The sequence below is a fragment of the Sander lucioperca genome, chromosome 10 (genome assembly GCF_008315115.2).
Source record: "Sander lucioperca isolate FBNREF2018 chromosome 10, SLUC_FBN_1.2, whole genome shotgun sequence".
NCBI classification, from domain to species: domain Eukaryota; kingdom Metazoa; phylum Chordata; class Actinopteri; order Perciformes; family Percidae; genus Sander; species Sander lucioperca.
In genome coordinates, this window is record NC_050182.1 from 16,361,198 (window position 1) to 16,382,715 (window position 21,518).

General features: G+C 41.3%; 2 long non-coding RNA genes across 2 annotated transcripts in view; one reads left to right on the forward strand and one right to left on the reverse strand.

Moving 5' to 3' along the window:
• Positions 1-277: 277 nt before the first annotated feature.
• LOC118496074 lies at positions 278-19,220 on the reverse strand. Its single transcript, XR_004898551.1, has 2 exons — positions 19,160-19,220; positions 278-363 (listed from the first exon to the last, which is right to left on the reverse strand). It is a non-coding gene; the product is annotated as an uncharacterized LOC118496074 (long non-coding RNA).
• Positions 10,798-21,518, forward strand: part of LOC116060937 — a 198,029-nt gene continuing 187,308 nt past the window's right edge. Inside the window, exon 1 of the long non-coding RNA XR_004107625.2 lies at positions 10,798-11,076. This is a non-coding gene — a long non-coding RNA (uncharacterized LOC116060937). The remainder of the gene's footprint in view (positions 11,077-21,518) is intronic.

The following is a 21,518-nucleotide window of genomic DNA, read 5'->3' on the forward strand; positions in this document are numbered from 1 at the left end:
TATAATCAATAATATAATCAAAGTAGAGGGAGGCAGGCCAGTACGGCCCGATCCGGTTGGGGAGAGTTCTAGCCCGACCAGGCTCCTCTCCTTAACCTGTCTCTCTTAGTTATGCTGTTATAGTTTTAGACTGCCGGGGGACTTCCTTCCTTCCTTTGACACACTGAGCTGCTCTCTCCTCTCTCTTTCCATTTGTGTGCATCCTTGTCCCAGAAATGCTTGTTACTAACCTAGCTCTGGGGAGCTTATTCCCCGGAGTCCTTATGTTTTTTTTTTTCGCCTAGCATATTTCCCTGGATTAAGGTGTAACCAAAATCATGGTTGCGGCTGTCGCCGTGGTCCTGCTGCACGCCGTGCTATGCCCTGTTAAACCATGCCATGCCATGAACTACTACAACTACTATTTCTAGTCATAGTTCCATTATCTTTATTGTGACTATTATTGCCACTATTCATCACATCCCCAACCGGCACCGTCAGACACCGCCTACCAAGAGCCTGGGTCTGTCTGAGGTTTCTTCCTAAAAGGGAGTTCTTCCTCGCCACTGTCGCACTAAATGCTTGCTCTTGGGGGAATTACTAGAATTGTTGGGGCTTTGTAAATTATAGAGTGTGGTCTAGACCTACTCTATCTGTAAAGTGTCTTGAGATAACTCTTGTTATGATTTGATACTATAAATAAAATTGAATTGAATTTAATTGAAAACTAAAGTGTGAAAAGTGTGTGTCTCATAACGCAAAAGCTTACATATGGCAGTGTCTATATAATCTAGACTAACTAATGTGGTTAGATTTTTATTTTACCATTGTCCCATAAGTGTGTTCATTCTTAATGAAAGTGTTTACTTGATGGCTGTAATAAAATAACATCAACACCCCTCGCTGAATTGAAAGTAAAAAACAAAACAAAAAACTCATTAGACAAGTCAAAATGTCCAACATGAGTTGAGTCAAAATTTGAATCATGAAATTGGTAAAAAACATACCTCAACTCCATTGATTTTTAGTGCACATCATATCTACTCAATACAGTGACATGATACAATCTCTAGATGGGGCTGTTGTCTGCTGTTTCAGCTGTTGTCCCTCACTCTTCTCTCAGCCTTTCTGCTTCACAGTGCAGGCAACATGGAGATCAGCATCACATACAGATCGAGAGAGCCAGAGTAAAGGAAGACTGAGGAGAAGTTGAGGAAGCAGTAGAGAGAGGGAGCTGCATGATGTACAACTGTAATTTGGCACCGTAGAAGCTGCTGAAATTGCCTTGCTTTATCAAAGGCAGCGTTGCTTCGCCCCCTGTCCCTAATAAGGAAGCTTAACCAATAATGAAATAAAGCCAGCAGAACATACTTTTGCCTGTGATGTCATGCTCATTTTGGCACGCCGGTCCGCCCTTCATCTTAGATATCTTAGTATCATTACTGCAATGATATTGCCGTAAGGTTCTTAATAAAACTCAGTCAGCTATGTCTTATCTCCCATCTTTACATTTTATTAGCCATGCTTATGAGAGACGAGGGGAAAATGATGAGACTAAGTGAGACATCTAAGATAGGTGATGAATGTAATACAGGCTTCATTTGTTCTATTGTGAAGTAATGCAGCTTCAGTGAGTGTGATTATGTAGCATGGACAAGGGAAGTTGTTGCTGAGATGGACAGTTTAGAGAGCTCTCAACAGCATGTCTCTAAAAAGGTAATGATGTTTTTGACAGTGCTTGTTCACTTCTTGACAAAATGATAAATTATTAAGTTTCCAGTTGTTCATGAAAGGGACATAATGCAATGAAAACATATTTTGATTATAAGTCTGCTGGTGTGATATTTAGCGTACAAAGTAACTTTTAAATCGTAAACACAAATACCCAGTAATATGCCCATGGGTAAAGATATAACTTACATAATAGCAGATAATACAGTAACAGTGCAGACATTCAGATTTAGCTGTTGACTTTGTAGGAATTTGTACAGCCTTAAAAGTAAAAAACATAAATAATAAGATAATATGTGCCAAACCTCTTTGTGTTTTTGATGATGTTTGATGCGTTTCTATTTCCATCTGGAATATAGGGAATTTCTGCGACATATTTCTTTTTACTACTCTTCTCTTGTTATAAATGACTTTGTTTTAAAAAGAAAATTATGATTGTTGTTATGAATATGAATTAAACGTTTATTTTTCAAGCATAAATACCAAACATTCCCTTGTGTCAAGCCAAATGATTGATCGATTAATTGAAAAAAACAATTGCCAGATTAATCGATAATGAAAATAACTGTTTGCTGCAGCTCTATATGGTTGATTCATTTTCAACGTTTAAAAACCTGTGTTGGAAAACACTCAAGCCTAAACATTGTGTATTTCAAGGGACGTTGAGGCTAAATGATTTAGCCTAGAATATCCCATTTTTCAAAAAAATCTTTCGACATGTCACCATATAGCTGTTGCACTGATTGAAAACTTAGTTTGAGGCTTCTGTTGCAATTGAGTCTAATATGAAGTAATATGAAACCAAAACACACCTGCCATTAGATATTCTCCTTTTTAATTTCTTTTCCAGTTTACCCAACTCATTGACTACCCTTAATCTGTTGGAGAGGGACAGAAAAGAGGAAGGATAGTGAAAGTGGGAGTTAAAGGAAGGGACAGGCGTCTCCTGTATTTTCTCGGTCAGGCAGCAGAGCGTGGAGCAGAGAGGCCAGCGGGCCAGCAGCCAGCTAATGGGGACCAGCAGTGAGCAGGGGCCGGGGACAGGGCTGACAAAAGGAGCAGCGACAGATGCCATTATCTCAGCCTCATGCAGATACAATGGAGCTGGACGACACAGGCCCTGACACTGACAGACGTGCATGACTGTGTGTGTGTGTGTGTGTGTGTGTGTGTGTGTGTGTGTAAAATATAATAATAATGAAATGTGTCGGTGACGTCACTGACCCCAGGTGTGGGACGGGGAAACAGGTATCCTGTAGTTGTGCGCAGGTTGCAGACATTAGTATTCGCTGTGTTTCTGTGAAACTCTCCTGTAGTTTAGTGGAAGAGTGGAGCATCGGTGGGTTGTTTAGGCTGAGGAAGGAAGCTTCTTGCAGGAACTGTGTGTGTGTGTGTGTGTGTGTGTGTGTGTGTGTGTGTGTGTGTGTGTGTGTGTGGGCTAAGAGAGGGAACGTGTGTGTACACTGTGAGGTTAATGGAACACGATAGAGGAGAAGTGGATTATCATGGAGACTACAATTTTTTGGTAACACTTGTCTGAGCTCCTCTGCACCCCCTGCATGCATACATGCGTGTATATGCGCGTATGCAATTGGAGTGTGTACTTGAGTATAGCCTACATGACCCTGTCTTGTTACAGTAAGGCAGCTAGATCAGTCACCCATCACTTGCTTAGAATTCAGGGGCATCGTGAAAAGCACATCACATTTGGTCCCAAATTTCCCTGGGTGCTACTCTAGACCTTAAAATATGCAGCAGCATTCACTACACCCAAGGATGTTCTGGTCATTTGGACAACCAAAAACGTCTCAGGGTGGGGTTTTGGAGGGGGGATATGAGGGGGATATGGCAATGCGTTTAGCAGGATTGGCAAAGGCAGAGAAGGGCTGTTAAGCAGCAGTTTTTTGGGAGGGATAAGAAATGTGAGCTTTAGCCAGTGTAGTGCGGTGACATGGGACAGCGTTATTGACTGTGGCGGTGCATGCTGACAGTGGATTGTCAGCCCCTGCAGTCATTTGCCAGACTGAGCGAATGCAGGGATCAGAGTTTTTGGAGCTTAGAGAACGAGAGAGGAAATATGAAGAAAGTGAGAAAGCGAGGAGTGGCAAGAAAAAAAAGGAGAGAGCAAAGACTGGCAGCCATACAAATGCTTGAGTATGCACATAAAACACGCATGCACACACACACACACACGCACGCACGCACACACACACACACACACACACACACACACACACACACACACAAACACTAGCTGTGGATGCCCCGCTGAGTGTCTGACACTGATGCTGCCAGACTAATCAGGATACTCTCTCTCTCACTTGCTCATTAGTGTTAGAGAACAAACCAGACAGTTGTGACGTTGTAATGACGATGTGTCTTGCTGTTGTACCCGTGTTCGGTTCGGTTTGAGAGGCTCGAGTTTTGAGTTAAGTTTTAAGTCCTAGTTTTTATGGTGCTCGAAACAGGTCAATCTGTCCTACTTCTAATGGTTCCCCACATGACACAAGCAGCAATATTTTAATTTTTTTCTTTTTAGCGGCCGTATAAATTCTGCTTGCTTTCTTAGATCAAGACTAATGAGCTAACTTTTACAACAACACACACATTAAAGGCTTCAATAAGGATTTTTAAGATTGACAAAAAAGCAGGCCAATAAAATCCTCACTTTTACAGAGGTCACCTGTCACAGAGTCCAGTGGTGTTAATTGGACATGTGCAAATTTTAATAAAACTTTGTTCAATTACTCTAAGCCAGTTTGGAGCCAGGCCTGTAGTTTGCTGTGAACACCACCTGAAGAAAAGATTAAGGACGAACTTTTTAAAACTGGAAGAAAAACTAATGGTGGTTAGAGAGCTATAGGTAATGGATAAATACTTGCACTGACTGCAGATTCAAGGGAATGACTAACAATAACGGACGACTGCCCTCTTAAGGCCGTTGGATCCGCTGGACAATGGGTCATGGATACATTGGGTTTTTCCAAGGTCTGCACTGAAACCAGATCATCAGTAAAACCGTAGGCAGGAAGTGGATGACAGGAGCCCTGTCTCAAACCAAATATTTGGGCTTTATTCAGACGAAAGAGAGCAACTGTAACTGTTTTTCCCCACTGTAAAAAGTTTACGTCTTTCAAATCTTATTTCCTCCAAAATGTATTTTAACAGAGGGATCATGGTCACATAAATACCTGACATTTACCACGAACGATTTTACTAATCATGATTTTACTCAACAAATCAAGCTTTGCATTTCTGTCACGATAACTGTTCTGTCACGATAACTGTCTGCTGCTGGGTCATAAGGTGAGGATACAGGGATACAGCGAGGACAAAGCTGTCCTCTTTGTCATAGATTGTACAAGTCTCTGGAACTCTACTGGAGAGATGAACACCATTTTTCTAAAAGATAATTCCTCATTTGGTGTTTTGACGAGGTGAGCGCTGTCTTTCACATCCCATAGGTGTTCAGTGGGGTTGAGATCTGGTGGCTTGAAATGCCACAGCATTTGACTCACATCATTGTCATTCTCATTAATTCATAACATCATTTGCATGTGTTGTTTCTCTACTCATTTATTCAGGGTTTTCCTTTAATTTCTCATTATTCATAATTTCTGTCTGTACTGTATATGTCCCTGTCAGAGACTGAAATCTGTAGTGTTGTACTTTTTTGATCATTTTCAAAGGAGGCTTTTATTCAATGAGTATAAGAGGGGTCAACAACTGAGTTAGTAACACTGAAAAGGAAATGGTATTTCAAAATGAATGCATCCTTAACCAGCTCATGATATTTCAGCAAAATGTCCTTGACAACACTATAGGACATGCAGACTTTATTATCCTTTCCAATAATGTTTGGCTTTTTTATGTTTTCTCTTTACAGCCCAGGCATGTCCTTTAGCCATCCAAATTTTATTTTTCTTGATTTGTTGTTCCAAAAGGGAGCAACAACAGCACATAGAATACTAAAGTAGCTGCTATTAAAACAATGAACAGGCTCCTTGGTGTTGTAATAGCTGTCAAAAAGGCCTCTGAGAATTTTTGGGCAGAAGTGGATTTAAAGACGATGGAGTGGGTTTGTGCAGAGAGACTGAGGGGGATTGTAATGCAACAGAACATTAGAGAGAGGGATCCTCAGGTCACATATAATCCCCAGGTCTCCTAAACATAAAAGGTAAGGTTTATGTTTTAAATGCAATACACTCAATACATCTGATACAATTAGGTGTGAGACCACTGGACAGCAGTGGTACAACACGTACAAAGATTGTAAAAGTAACGATACAAAATGTCAAGAGTTAAAAGTACTTGTTATACAGAAAAGGCCCCTGCGACTGATATATTATTATACATGACATTGTTAGTGTTGTATAAATACTTAGGTAGCATTTTACTGTTTTGTGATTGGCTCAAGTGGAGCTAGTTTTAACTACTTTATATGTCAATAGTTAATGGTAACTAGGTCAAGTGGTTTTCAAAACTAGGGTTCAGGTCCCTTCAAAAGATCAAGATTGATCTAAGGAATAAAAAAAAAACTTCTGCAAAAGTTCTGCTACACAAATATGTATTTGTATTTAAAAAACGTTTTTGTAGTCTTTGATTTTGTGGGGGAATATTGGATACATTTACACTTTATTATCAGTTGGAAACAGGAAACATTCTTAATGTAGGTGGAAAAAAATGTTGAGGAAGTATAAAGTTGCTGGAATGAGATGGAGTACTCAAGTAAAGTTCAAGTTTCTCAAAATTACACTTAAGTACAGTACCTGAGTACATTTACTCCAATGCTCCACAACTGCTGGACAAGCAACATACACAGATACTAAAATGAAAAAAAGTTGACCTATATGCACATCAGGGAATCAGTGGACCTCGGAGGTGGAAGTTGATGAACATATGTGGATGTTGTAGACTGTAAGGGCCAATCAACAAGTGTGGAAGTGGCTGAGAAAGAAAATGAAAGGTCGGAGGATCACACCCGGATACTTGCTTGTTCCTGTCGGTACACGATCCGTTCTGCCTGCACGATCCGTTCTGCACATGCGCAAGATAATACTGTTTTACCGAGGATACGACCTGCACGATCTGTTCCACGCTAGCCTATGGCTAGCCTCCACCGGGAAGCTAACGTTAGTTTAACTAACAGCTAATTCGGCTAACCGCTAGCTGACAGCTAGATTCAGTCTAATAAAATAACGTTAACTCAAACGTAATGGGAAAAGCAGGCTACAGCTAAATCAAAGCCGGTCTACGGAAAGCCGTTCCACTCCCTATTAAGCCCCATTGTACCTACTTTGGTTGCAGTTTCCACCAGAGTTCCACTGGGGGTGATCACGGTCCAGTGCAAAATGAATGGGACCCTATGGAGCTAGACGGCTAAATTTGTCTCTTTCGCCTGATTGTCGATGAGAAATCTCAGATTTGATTGTAGTTTTTGCAAGTTCAACATGGATTATAGGTCGAAAGTTGAATGAACGAGTACTTATGCCCTTTCGATTTGTTACAGGTTGAGTCGTTGTTGCCCATAACACGCTAGCATTCTGCTAATGAATGCTGATTGTGTGACAGTGAAGGACTGATTACAATCGGAGATCCCGCTTGACGGCATCCGAAGCAAAACCAGAATGTCAGAGTGAATATTTCGGCGTGGTCTTTAAAACATTAGCAAACCTCTTTCTAGCACGTGTATTGACAGGGAGAGTCTAACCTGTCAGCTGTGTTGTCGATGCCTCGAGAGAAAAAAGGAAGCGACTCAGAGCTTGCCGTAAAGCAGAATCTCTGGCCGTATATGTGTATGACGTCATTGACATATTAAAAGGCTTTTTAGAACAAAAAAGCCACTTTAAAAAAATCCCAGCAGTGTGTATTTTCTTAGCCTCCCCTTTCGAATGCAACATTCAAATTACTAGACAAAAAATTATATCCTGAGAAAAGTGGATTTTGAGGGGTATAGCTCCATAGAGTCCCATTCATTCTGCACTGGCCTGTGAGCACCCCCTATGTGGAACTCTGGTGGAACTGCAACCAGTTCAGAAGCCGGAAGTAACGAGAGAGTGGAACTTCTTCCCTTATTAGAAATTCTTTGGCTAAATTAAGACTTCACAGTAATAACAATAAAGACTATTATTGAGTATTATACTAAGTATTGAGTGATTGTATTTTAAATGAGCACAAGTAAAGTAGAACTGACGTAACAGCTGTTATATATGTTAGGTGTTTGTTATATATGTCAACGTTTATTTTCAAGTTTTATTTTGAGGGTCTTTTAAAGTTATTACATGCTGTCTCAGCTAGCAGTTAGCCGAATTAGCTGTTAGCTAAACTAACGTTAGCTTGCCTGTGGAGGCTAACGGCAGACCGCTACAATCAGCTAGCGGTTAGCCGAATTAGCTGTTAGCTAAACTAACGTTAGCTTGGCTGTCGACCGGAAGCGTGGAACAGATCGTGCAGTGTCGTAAATCCTCGTACAACCGCGCATGCGCGAACATTTGTTTGCGCATGTGCAGAACGGATCGTGCAGGCAGAACGGATCGTGTACCGTCGGTACACGATCCGTTCTGCCTGTTCTGCCTGCACGATCTGTTCCACGCTTCCGGTCGACAGCCAAGCTAACGTTAGTTTAGCTAACAGCTAATTCGGCTAACTGCTAGCTGAGACAGCATGTAATAACTTTAAAAGACCCTCAAAATAAAACTTGAAAATAAACGTTGACATATATAACAGCTGTTACGTCAGTTCTACTTTACTTGTGCTCATTTAAAATACAATCACTCAATACTTGTCTTTATTGTTATTACTGTGAAGTCTTAATTTAGCTGTAGCCTGCTTTTCCCATTACGTTTGAGTTAACGTTATTTTAGACTGAATCTAGCTGTCAGCTAGCGGTTAGCCGAATTAGCTGTTAGCTAAACTAACGTTAGCTTCCCGGTGGAGGCTAGCCATAGGCTAGCGTGGAACAGATCGTGCAGGTCGTATGGATACGTAAAACAGTATTATCTTGCGCATGTGCAGAACGGATCGTGCAGGCAGAACGGATCGTGTACCGACATACCGACAGTTCCCTTAGAAAACTTTGGAAACTTGGGTAAAATTTCTGTCTTCCCTCCATTCCTTCCTTCTGCCATTCCCTACTTCCTTCCTCTCTACATCTCAATATGGCAGTCATGCTAATGACCCTACTGTCTGCCCTGGCAGTTTCTCATAACAGAACTTATCAGCACCGAACAGGACTATGGGCATTTTTAAACTCTGCTACAGCCCCCCTCTCTCTCTTGCACACACACACGCATGCATACATACACTCTGTTACTATTCAGTAGATTTGCTGGGAACCTGTGCTGAGGCCCAGATTGAAAATGTGATGTGTGCTAATGCATTCAGAACAGAGGTGAGGTTGGTCATTTCCTTTTCTGTAAGCCAACAGTGAGAACACCAGCCCCAATACGGTGAGCTAGAAAGGCGAGCACATTACAGTGGCTGAGTAATGAGAACCATGGATCTCCAAGTCATTCCCACATTCATGCACATGCACATACACGCGCACGCACGCACGCACACACACACACACACACACACACACACACACACACACACACACACTCATGCTTGAACACAGGCTGGTCTGTGGGAGTGTGTGAAGCAGCATAAGACTCCAGCAGAGTACTACCAGAGCTATGCTCTCCTGATGGTGATGCTGTGTGAAGTGCAGAGCTGTTCGACACAGACTCCAGCTGCTGCTGCCCTGTATTCAAATGGCACCACAAGACACCAGCACGCTGTCTTTTGGTTCTTATTCGACTCAGCCTCTCACTCTTTTTGTCTCTGTCTTTTTTCCCAAAAGTCTCTCACAACTCCCTACACCCACGGCATCCCACTTATACTGTACTTTGCTTCCCTTCTGTTTTTACTTCTCTCCTATACTTGCTTTGTGTGTTGTGCTCTTGTGACTGTTAGGCACCACTTTGTGGCACATCACAAGAGGAATAAAAGAAGATGCATGTGGAGAAAAGTTTTCAAGTATTCTTAATTTATTTGCTGACAGCCTTCAAAGGGACAACTGAACATTTTATAATTTGATGTGCTTTTGTCTGTTTTATTTATTTAATAATTTGTATTATATTTTATTTCACAGTGACATCTACTTGAAATAATCTGAATGGGATCAGTCAGACTGTGTGCATAGTATGCTCACAAATGCACAATATACCGGTAGTATGTTAGCTTGTGTTTTTCTGTGTGTGTGTTTGAATGTATGTACAGTACATGCCAGTGAGTAGCTGTTCTGTGACAGCCAACATTTTAAGAAAGTGTAACAGAGAGTTGAGAAGAGAGAGACTGTATCCTGTGTTTGTTTGGGTGTATGTGTGTTTGTAGGCCAGGAATGTGTGAAAGATGGATGGAAGAAGATTAGAAGTAGATGGAAAGATGCTGATGCAGAATGGTTTCTCTGATTATAAAGAGAGAAAGCAGTTAGATTAGAATGTGAGTTGAGTGTCAGAACATTTTAGATTTTAGGACATGCATTGCATAAACTACAGGATGCAATGGCACATCCTAGACAGACAGAGAGAAAAAGTATACTCTTGCATGTATACTTAGTATCTATTGTATCAGATGCACCTTCCTTCCAGTCCAAACAAATTACAAACAATGACTCAGCTATATATAAAGCATGATGCATCATGCATATAGAGGCTGAGGTGCAGTTGCTGTTCATCTAATCTAAAGGTCAGAAAGAACAAGGTTCATAATTAAGATGTTATGTAAATGTAATGGTAAGGTAGGCCTATAGCATTAGGGTCACACATTAAGTGAAAAAAGATGAGGGTGCGAACATCCAGAGTTCTTTACATGTGCTTACATATTGACAGCCAAACCTATATGCTGTATTAGAAAAAAAGTATTGTTGATAATGCAATATGCTACCATTTGAGTCCTTAATTAAATAACAAAAATACATGTGTCTCTACCTACATTATGTTTTGACAGAGTGCCACAGAGTGGCAAATGGATTGTCTTGTTGATTACTAAAGTAGTAGTGATGTAGGCTATTGTAGGTAAATTATGTTTTTTTGCATTGAATATGTGGACAGGAAATCACCAGGAGAATTTTAACTTTTCAGGAAAGCTGATGAAAGAATGTGAGAAAACCCAATTACCTTCCAGCCACTAGTTGCTGCACTTCATCACAAGCAATGACTAAAATTATGCGCCATATTGGACACGGTTGTCACATTACTTAGTTTAACGGGAACGGACTTCACCTGCACCGCGTTAAGTGAGACGTTTTTGGCTACATAGACTTACGGCTGAAATGGACGTAAATGCTCTCGAATTGTTGAGGAGTTAACTACATTACCTCCGGTGTGTTTGTATTTTTAACTGTGGTCCGAGGCAACTTTATTAAACGTTTGTTTTTGACAGCTAACGTTAGATATCAGGGAGGAAAGTCCAGCATCTGGGCTAACGTTAGCTATTAGTAGCACAGCAAATTCATTTTAGTGCGCTAATTCCTGGGCAAAAAAAACAATTTTAGGTTGGTGGAAGAAGAAGTACAGAAGAACAGTTACAAGGGCAAGGTTCTTATCAACATTATCCATTACTCATGTGGACTAGTAAGTTATCAACACCACTTCAAATTCATCTTTAAAGAGGCGACAAGATGCATAGCCTATTTGGTAAGTACCCTCAGGGTTAACACTTTTCATGTCTTCATTGTTGTTGAGTTAATCATTCAGTTTTCATGCATATCACTTTGTAGGACTGTGACAGTTTGCTAATACTGCCATGGAATACGGTGTCAGCATAGACTGTATAGAACAGGTGTCAGTGAAGTCCCCTGTGTTTTGACACGTCACAGTATGACAAGCACTAATGATTAGCTGCTGAAGTTTCAGAGTCTTAGTGTTGTGCATCCTGGCTCACTGTCATGGCTTACTGGGACACTTGAATAGAATGAAGCCATTGTTAATGTCATTAGTAACACCTGTGGTTTTCCAACTACTACAAGTCAAATTATCTGCAGTGAAAAAGGCCTTGCTAAGTTGGTGTTTATGAATGTGCACCAGCACTTATAGGTCTCATAGGTCTGAATTTTTTATGGATATATTTTGGATTATAGTTTATTTTCAGTTATATTAGATGTTACTTTCACCAGCTGGCTGGGGCCTTGCTGAGGCCTTACTGTATGAGTTGTGTGTTATCAGAGACCCCATTTCCACCTGGTATTAAAACCCTGTGTCTGCGTGGGTGGTCTAGTTTCTTCCCACAGTTCAAAGACCTGTGGCTTAGGTTAAGCGGCAGCTCTAGGTTTTCAGTAGGCGTGAATGTAATTGTTGATGGTTGGTTGTGTATAGACTGGAGATCTGTATTGCCCAGTGTGAGCAGGAATGGTGTCCCCCTGCTGCCCTGCAAAGGATAAGCGGGTAAAGATAATGTATGCAGGGATTTTTTTTATTGTGGTTAAATTATAAACTGGAAAATAGTAGGATTGCTGGCTCTTGTGCTTTAGTTAGGACTAAAATAATGGTGGGTCCTAGGTTCCTTGACATTGTCTCTGATCTTGCATTTGTGTAAGCTCACTGCACCAGTGCATGCTAATGCGGCAGCTCCATGGACCTGCAGTTTCTTATCATACAACCTATCTGCACATCACAGTGACTATGTGTATTTTAGACACTGCTGCAGCCTGCCTTCCTCTCTTGCTGTCTTCCTCGCTCTCCTTCCTGTCTCTCTTACTATCTTTTCTCAGACTCAAATGTGTGTGGATGTTTGAGCACAAGGGCACCTAAACTCACACGCACACGCGCGCACACACACACACACACACACACACACACACACACACACACACACACACACACACACACACACACACACACACACACACACACACACAGCGGGAGTGGGGCCTGCAGCTCCTGGGTGTTTTGCGGGTTGGATTCACACCGATGCTTTCTCTGACTGCACTATTGTTATTTAAATGTGGGAGGGCGATCAGCAGCAAGCATTAATGGCATCCTCAGCACTGTGGATGAAGCACAAGACACACACACCTACACACACAAAAGCATACACACATAGACATCCACACATGCGCGTGCTGACACACACTTTCATGCAAGCCTTGTGGATGCACCTTGAGGGCCATATGAATAACAAATACCTCTGCCATCTGCAATACCACAGAGTATTTCCAACCATTTCGGCACATTAGTCAGCAGTTCTTTGACTTAGGCTCTCCACGCACCACTTGGTGTATTAGCAACGCTCTCCTCAGCTACAATACACTGCTTTTAAGGGTACAGTTTAAAGAGAAGTTTGTTTCTAAGATTAAACTTAATGTCACTGCTGATCCGACCTTGTCCTCTTGAGTTTGTTTGTAGTGGGAGGTGCTTGAGTTGTTTGCTGCGGCGATGTTTTATTCTGTCAAGGCCAATCAGAACCTTGCTAGAATACCTGTGGTGATGGTATCGTTTTAAACTGCTGAAGACCTCCCACACCCTCCCGACACTGCCAGACTAAATGGGATTAGACAGGCACCCCTGGCCATTAACACTTGATCCTTAGCTGCTTTCTTTCTCCCTAGAAAACCATGGCTGAAATAATTGGACATGTTATCGTTTGATTTTACTAGAAATGTAGCTATATTATTAATTTAGTTGGATATAATTCATGGACAAAAGAAAAGGTAATTCATATTATTGCTTGGGGGCATTTATGTTTGGGTTGGGGTCAATAATTAAGGCTACAATTGTAGCACAAGCAGTCCAACAACACTGTTTTTATTTTCTTTCCAACTTGATAATATTATAGAGACACTATGCAGAATTGCATTCTTAGCAGTCACTGCTGGTGCAAAATAATGCAGTCGAGGCATATTTAAGTACCGTCAGCACTGAAGTGATGTCCACAAGAAGAGATCCCAGGTATTGGTATTTATGTATGTGTCAGCTGATAAGAAATTGCAGTACAACTAAAGTTATATTTGATGTAGATTAGAAACTGTGTCACCACAGTGTCGTTTGTCCACCAGAGAAAACTAGCAAGTTGTGTTGTTGATGTTGTTAAATTTCAAATATTGATAGTATAGTGTGTGTGTGTGTGTGTATATGTATGTATGTATGTATGTATATATATATATATATATATATATATATATATATATATATATATATATATATATATATATATATATATATATATATATATATATATATTACTATAATATGACATGTAATAGATTTGAACTCTACTCAAGAATATCTGCACACTTGTATTGTTTCTACACTAGACTTGATTTATATATTTTCATTTATATATATATCATGATACATGTTCATATACTTTTCCCTATGTATAGACAATTAGTCTAAACTTACTTAAGTCACTTTATACTTTAAGATAAATAAGATTATTTTGTTGTAAAATCCTCAATTCGACTATTTTTCAGGAAATCCTGGATTAAATAGTTCCCACATCTTTTCAAAGTCTTTGGATTTTCCCTTGAATGCAAAGGTAATTTTACCATAGATAGTTAGCTTGAAAGTCATTTAGCCATTTGCTAAGAGACAGCTTTAGTGGACTATACCATGAAACTATACCACGTATGCTTATGTACAGTATTCCTTTTAATATCTTTAGTTGTGTCTAGATTTACAGAAATGTCTGCAGTACTGCAGTAATAACATGATACTTTAATTAAGACCATCCATTGACTTAGACTTGCACCTTCAGTAGTAACGGAGTATCCACAGCTTGCTAACACAAGCAGGAGCATCCGCAAGTGTTGACTTGTGAACTGCAAGTGAAGAAGAAGAAGAGGGATCGGTTTTGGAGAGGGCCTCCGTCAACGTTGCTACTAGCTAAACTAGCAAGCTACACGATGCCCCCCCTCAGCTGTACACCTGGCTGCGACTCGTGCCTCCTGTTCAGCCAGAAGATAGTGGAACTTGAAGCCAGAATAGCGACTCTCCACCAGATCAAGGTGAATGAACAGTTCCTTGACACCATTATCATTGGAAGTTCCCCTCACACACACACTAATGTCGGATGTTTTGATTCCACTCTGCCCTGCACTACTCTCACCCCACCACGCACTAATACAACCTCTGTCCCTGTCGTCTCTCCTCGGCTTCTGCCGAGAACCAAGTCAGCTCTGCTGACCAGCTCCACTCCACACCAGCCTGAGCCATGGCGTATAAGCAAGCACCACAGCAGGCGGTCAGGACAACGCTCAGGCCCAGCCCAACCTATACGACTAGAAAATCGCTACACCATTCTGATGAACGATGAGGAGTTCCCTCTGCTCTGCGGAAACCCTTCTCTGCCACGTCCCCACGGCGCTCATCCTGGCCCATCCACACAGTTGGCGCGCCCCCCTTCAGACCCAACAACTTCCACGCTGGTCATCGGAAGCTCCATGGTCAGGGACCTCTACATTCCCCCTACACCTAGCGGTCCGTCCAAGGTCTACTGCTTCCCTGGTGCCAAGGTCCGTGACATCCAGCACAAACTTCCCAGCATCCTCGCCTGCCACGCTAAGGTCGACAACATCATCGTGCATGTGGGCACAAACGACATCAGAGAGAGACGGTCGACAGCACTTCGAAAAGACTTCACCACTCTCATCACCACCCTGATGGGCACAGGAAAACGGATCGTCATTTCTGGGCCTCTACCTACCTACAGAAAGGGTGCTGAAAGATGGTCCAGACTGTTCGGGCTCCACACCTGGCTGAAACCCCACTGCGCTTCCCTGGGCATTCCCTATGTCGACAACTTCAACTTGTTCTGGGAGAGGCCCAGCCTGCTGAAACATGATGGTCTCCACCCAAACCGACATGGAGCCAGGCTGCTATCTGACAACATAACGACCACACTGAAAGTTAAGTATTGACATTCTGTTGAAAATATCACAGATTCATGCCCCCCAGGTATTGATCCTAATGGCACTTTACAAGTGAATGAATCTGAAAATGTTTTCTGCAGGGTAAAATGTAATACTAGTACTATTCCAGTTATAATCAACAATAGACCATACAAAGTGTTGAATCCCCTAAGTAATAAGGAGTTGACTGCAAACATAGTCAATTTAGCATCCAGTTCACGTCAGCCACAGGTAACCAAAAAAGGGGCAATACTTAACAACCTAATTGGAATTACAACTACCACTGCAATGATAGAACAGGATAGGAAAATTAGATGCGGTCTACTAAATATCAGATCTCTGTCTTCTAAAGCAATACTAGTAAACGAATTGATATCCGATAATCAAATTGATCTATTCTGTCTAACTGAAACCTGGCTGGGCCATGAAGAGTATGTCAGTCTAAATGAAGCCACTCCTCCCACTCATATTAATACTCAAATTCCTAGAGGCTCAGGCCGAGGAGGGGGAGTTGCAGCCATATTTGACTCTAACCTGTTAATTAATCCTAAACCTAAACTAAATTATAACTCTTTTGAAAATCTCGTTCTTAACCTTCAGCATCCAACATGGAAAACAGTACAGCCAATTATATTTGTTGTTGTCTACCGAGCACCAGGTCCATATTGTGAATTTTTATCGGAATTCTCAGAGTTTTTATCATGTGTAGTCCTAAAATCAGACAAAGTACTTATTGTAGGTGATTTTAATATCCATGTGGACGTTGACAGCAATAGCCTTAGTACTGCTTTCAACTCACTACTAGATTCAATTGGTTTCAGTCAGAGTGTGCATGAGGCCACGCACTGTTTTAACCACACCCTCGACCTTGTGCTGGCATATGGCATCAAAATTGAAGACGTAATAGTATTCCCGCAAAATCCTTTATTATCAGACCACTTCTTAATAACTTTCGAATTCTTACTACCCGATTATACGAAATTAGATAAAAGCTTCTACGCTAGAAGCCTATCTGACAGTGCTATAGCTAAATTTAAGGAAGATATTCCAACAGCACTAAACTCATTACCGTGCCGTAATATAACAGGATCTTTATGTAAACTTTAGTCCCTCTCAAATTGATCATTTCGTAGACGATGCTACGGCCTGCCTACGGACGACTTTAGACTCTGTTGCTCCCCTTAAAAAGAAGACGATGAAGCAAAGGAAACTAGCACCTTGGTATAACTCCCAAACTCGTAAATTAAAGCAAATCTCGCGCAAACTTGAAAGTAAATGGCGTTCCACCAAACTGGAAGAATCTCGTTTAGACTGGCAAGACAGTCTGAAAACCTATAGGAAGACCCTAAGAAAGGCCAGATCAGACTACTATTCATCACTAATAGAAGAAAATAAGAACAACCCAAGGTTTCTTTTCAGCACTGTAGCCAGGCTGACAGATAGCCACAGCTCTACTGAGCCATCTATTCCTATAGCTCTGAGTAGTGATGACTTCATGAGTTTCTTTAACGATAAAATTATAACAATTAGAGATACTATTCATCACCTCTTTCCCCCAACCTCTAATGGGTCACCTTTAACTGACAGACTGCTAGAAAGAACGACTAGACCTGACATATACTTAGATTGCTTTTATCCTATAAACCCTCAACAATTAATGCTAAAGGTCTCTTCAGCTAAGCCATCTACCTGTCTCTTGGACCCCATCCCAACGAAGCTACTTAAAGAAGCGTTACCCGTGGTTAACACTTCATTGTTAGATATGATAAATATGTCTTTATTGACAGGTTATGTACCGCAGTCATTTAAAGTAGCTGTGATAAAACCTCTACTGAAAAAACCCACCCTCGATCCTGAGGTCTTAGCCAACTATAGACCTATATCTAACCTTCCCTTTCTCTCCAAGATCCTTGAGAAAGTAGTCGCTAACCAGTTATGTGATTTTCTACATAGCAATAGCTTATTTGAGGACTTTCAGTCAGGATTTAGAAAGCATCATAGCACAGAGACGGCACTGGTGAAAATCACTAACGATCTTCTAACTGCATCAGACAAAGGACTTGTCTCCGTACTTGTCTTATTAGATCTTAGTGCTGCATTCGATACTATTGACCATACCATCCTCTTACAGAGATTGGAACATTTAGTTGGCATTAAAGGAATCGCACTAAACTGGTTTAAGTCCTACTTCTCTGATCGATCGCAATTTGTTAATGTTAACAATAAACCCTCCAATTACGCTAAAATTAACCATGGCGTTCCTCAAGGCTCAGTGCTTGGACCAATTCTATTCTCCTTATATATGCTTCCTCTAGGCAATATTATTAGGAAACACTCAATTAACTTTCACTGTTATGCGGATGACACCCAATTATATCTGTCAATCAAGCCAGACGAAACCAGCCAGCTAGCTAAACTTCAAGCTTGCATTAAAGATATAAAATCATGGATGGCCTACAATTTCCTGATGTTAAACTCAAACAAAACAAAGTTATTGTCCTGGGCTCCAAACCCCTACGAACCTCATTAGCCGAAGATATAATTACTCTGGATGGCATTGCCCTGGCCTCAAGTACTACTGTCAGAAATCTAGGAGTTATTTTTGATCAGGATCTATCCTTTAACGCCCATCTAAAACACACCTCTAGAACAGCCTTTTTTCACCTTCGTAACATTGCTAAAATTAGGAACATCCTGTCTCAAAACGATGCAGAAAAACTAGTCCATGCATTCGTTACTTCCAGGCTGGACTACTGTAATTCCTTATTATCAGGATGCTCAAATAAGTCCGTTAGGACTCTCCAGCTGATCCAGAATGCTGCAGCGCGTGTTCTGACAAGAACTAAGAAAAGAGATCATATTTCTCCTGTATTAGCTTCTCTCCATTGGCTTCCTGTAAAATCCAGGATTGAATTTAAAATCCTTCTTCTGACCTATAAAGCTCTAAATGGTCAAGCTCCTTCATATCTTGAGGACCTCTTAGTACCTTATTGTCCCACTAGAGCACTACGCTCCCAGAATGCAGAGTTACTTGTGGTTCCTAGAGTCTCTAAAAGTAGAATGGGAGGCAGAGCCTTCAGCTATCAGGCTCCTCTCCTGTGGAACCAGCTCCCAATCTGGGTTCGGGGGGCAGACACCGTCGCTACATTTAAGACTAAACTGAAAACTCTCCTCTTTGATAAAGCTTATAGTTAGGGAGTGAGGAGTTGCAGTGAACGCCTAGACCGGCGGGGCAGGGTATATAGCTGCAGACACAGCACCCCTGCTTTTCTCTGCTTCTCTTTACAGTCATCAGATTTACCTATCGTATAATCAATAATATAGTGCCTCTCCTAGTTATGCTGTTATAATTTTAGACTGCCGAGGAAGTTCCTTCTTATGACACGCTCTTTTCTTTTGTTTCCTTTTATGCACATCATGTCTCAGAAGTGCTTGTTACTCACCTAGCTCTGGGGAGTTTACTCCCCGGAGTCCTTATGTTTCTTCTTCACCCAGAACATCGCCTCGGATTAGGGCGACACCAAGACCTGGGTCTTGGGTGCAGCTGTGGCTATGGACCTGCTACACCCTGCTACGCTCTGCGATTCCCTGCAATGCCCGACTACGTCCTGCTGCGTCCACCGCGTCCACCCATGCTCTGCTGTGCCACGCTACATCCTGTACCGTCATAACCCCAACCGTCAGACACCGCCCACCAAGAGTCTGGGTCTGCCGAGGTTTCTTCCTAAAAGGGAGTTTTTCCTCGCCACTGTCGCAATAGCCACTGCTAATGCTTGCTCTTGGGGGAACTATTGGAATTGTTGGGGCTTTATAGAGTGTGGTCTAGACCTACTCTGTCTGTAAAGTGTCTCGAGATAACTCTTGTTATGATTTGATACTATAAATAAAATTGAATTGAATTGAATTAATTAACTGAACCAACTAAAAGACAGACACTTTTATCTAGAGACAATTTCAGAATCAAATTTCCCAAAATAATTGCTATATTACAATATAAATTGAAACCATGTTATACAATTACAGGATGACTGAGTTGATCAAAACCCTGAATATGTGGATAAACCTGCTCATGACTGTGGTGTAGTTTTAAACAAGGAAGTTGCATCTTATTGGGGTCCATATTTTTAGAGCAAGTCAGCTTTTAACTTTTCTCTGCTCACCTTCATTTAGTCCTTACTTAATGAGGATTACTTTAAATATATTGAAATGTTAAGCATCTTTCTAACCCCAATTTTAGGTCTTAATAGCTTCAATATTATAATGTTATAATATTCTTTCCTTCAAAGAAAGGATAAAGTAAACAATATTAAACACTTCTTGGTGAGAAAATAATGTAACTCAGGGGCATTTTAGAACATATTTAAATATTCCCCTTTATTGAGATTTAGGCTATATCATAACTATTTCTCTTCCTCACAGTTTAACATTGATTGGTTTGCAGCTTGTGTGCCTCTCATCTCTGTGTAATTAAAGCAACACTGTTAATTAGCTGCTCAGAGTAATCAATTAACTACAAAGCAACTGCTTTTACTTCGATTTATCAAAGGCAAATAATCATTCATATTATGTAATAGAAAAAAACAAAAGGCCATCTTTATTAGAAATGGCCAAGTCATGTGAGAGAGATACTGTGTGCTCATAATAATTCCTTTCTGGTCTGGTTATTTTAGGTGGTTTAGGTTGCATTGGTGATGTTGTATATCAGCCTGTGTGTTTAAATCTGAGCATTTTGTTGCAACAAGCATAAATATGCGTTCCGGTCTTCGTGCGCAGGAGTGCATTTGTGTGAGTATGTGTGTGCGTTGCAGAGTGTTGTCAGAACTGATCCCATTTTCATTACTCACTGGCTCAAAGAAGGAGGTGAGGCCCTGGCTTGCAGCAGTGATAAATGCATTACCCCAATAAACCCTGTCTCCACTGAGGTGCTGAATGCTGACACACATACACACACACACACAAACACACACACACACACACACACACACACGGAAAGGGAGAGAAAGGAGGTTGGTGATAGAGAGAGAATGGATAGATGAAGGGAGTAAAGAGACAATCAGATGGGATAAGAAAGACAGTGACAGGTAAGAGAAGATGAGAAAGAGGAGATGGAGGAAGAAAGAAAACAACAGAGATGGAAAGACAGGGAAAAGTGACAGGTGCCGCGGAAAAGAGAGCGACAGGAAAGAGAGGAGACGGAAGAAAAGAGGCAGACAGGGAGGTGGGAGGAGGTGGTGGGTGCAGAGAGACAGAAGGCTAGGGGTGCTAATGGCAGTATGCAGAGCAGGACTGTGGGGCATGCAGAGGGTTGTGGGGGCAGAGGGATTGTGTGTTTGTGTGTGGGTGGATGGATGGATGGATGGATGGAGAGAGGTATAGATGGGGTGATGGGAGGAGAAGGGAGGTGAAGGATCAGTGGTGTCCAGCTGGCCTCTTCCTCGGCCCCTCATTAGAGCAGCACAGGTCTGTCGCGAATAGTAATCCTGGAAGAGACGATGTAGAAGATGTATATAGTGTGTGTGTATGTGTGTTTGTTTTAAAGAGAGCAGACACCTCACTGTGTATATATGATGTCATGCATATGTGTTTGTTTACATTTTGAGATGATTGTAAGGGAGAAGTGAATGCACTTATGTGTGTTGTAAGTGAGTGTAACTGCGACTGCAAAAAGTGTGCATGTGTTATTTAATGCATGTTTCCTATTGCATGTGTGTAAATTGAGTGGGTATGTGATAAGAGATTCTAGTCTTTACGCATGTATAGTGTGACTGAAAATGCTTGTGCAGGCATATTATAAGATACATGTATGTGTATATATACAGTATGGTGAAAGGTTTGTGTGTTTAGAATGAATACACCTGAGTGTGTGTATAATGATGTGATGTGTGTGTGTGTGTATAGCACTGTGTGAGTCAGTGCA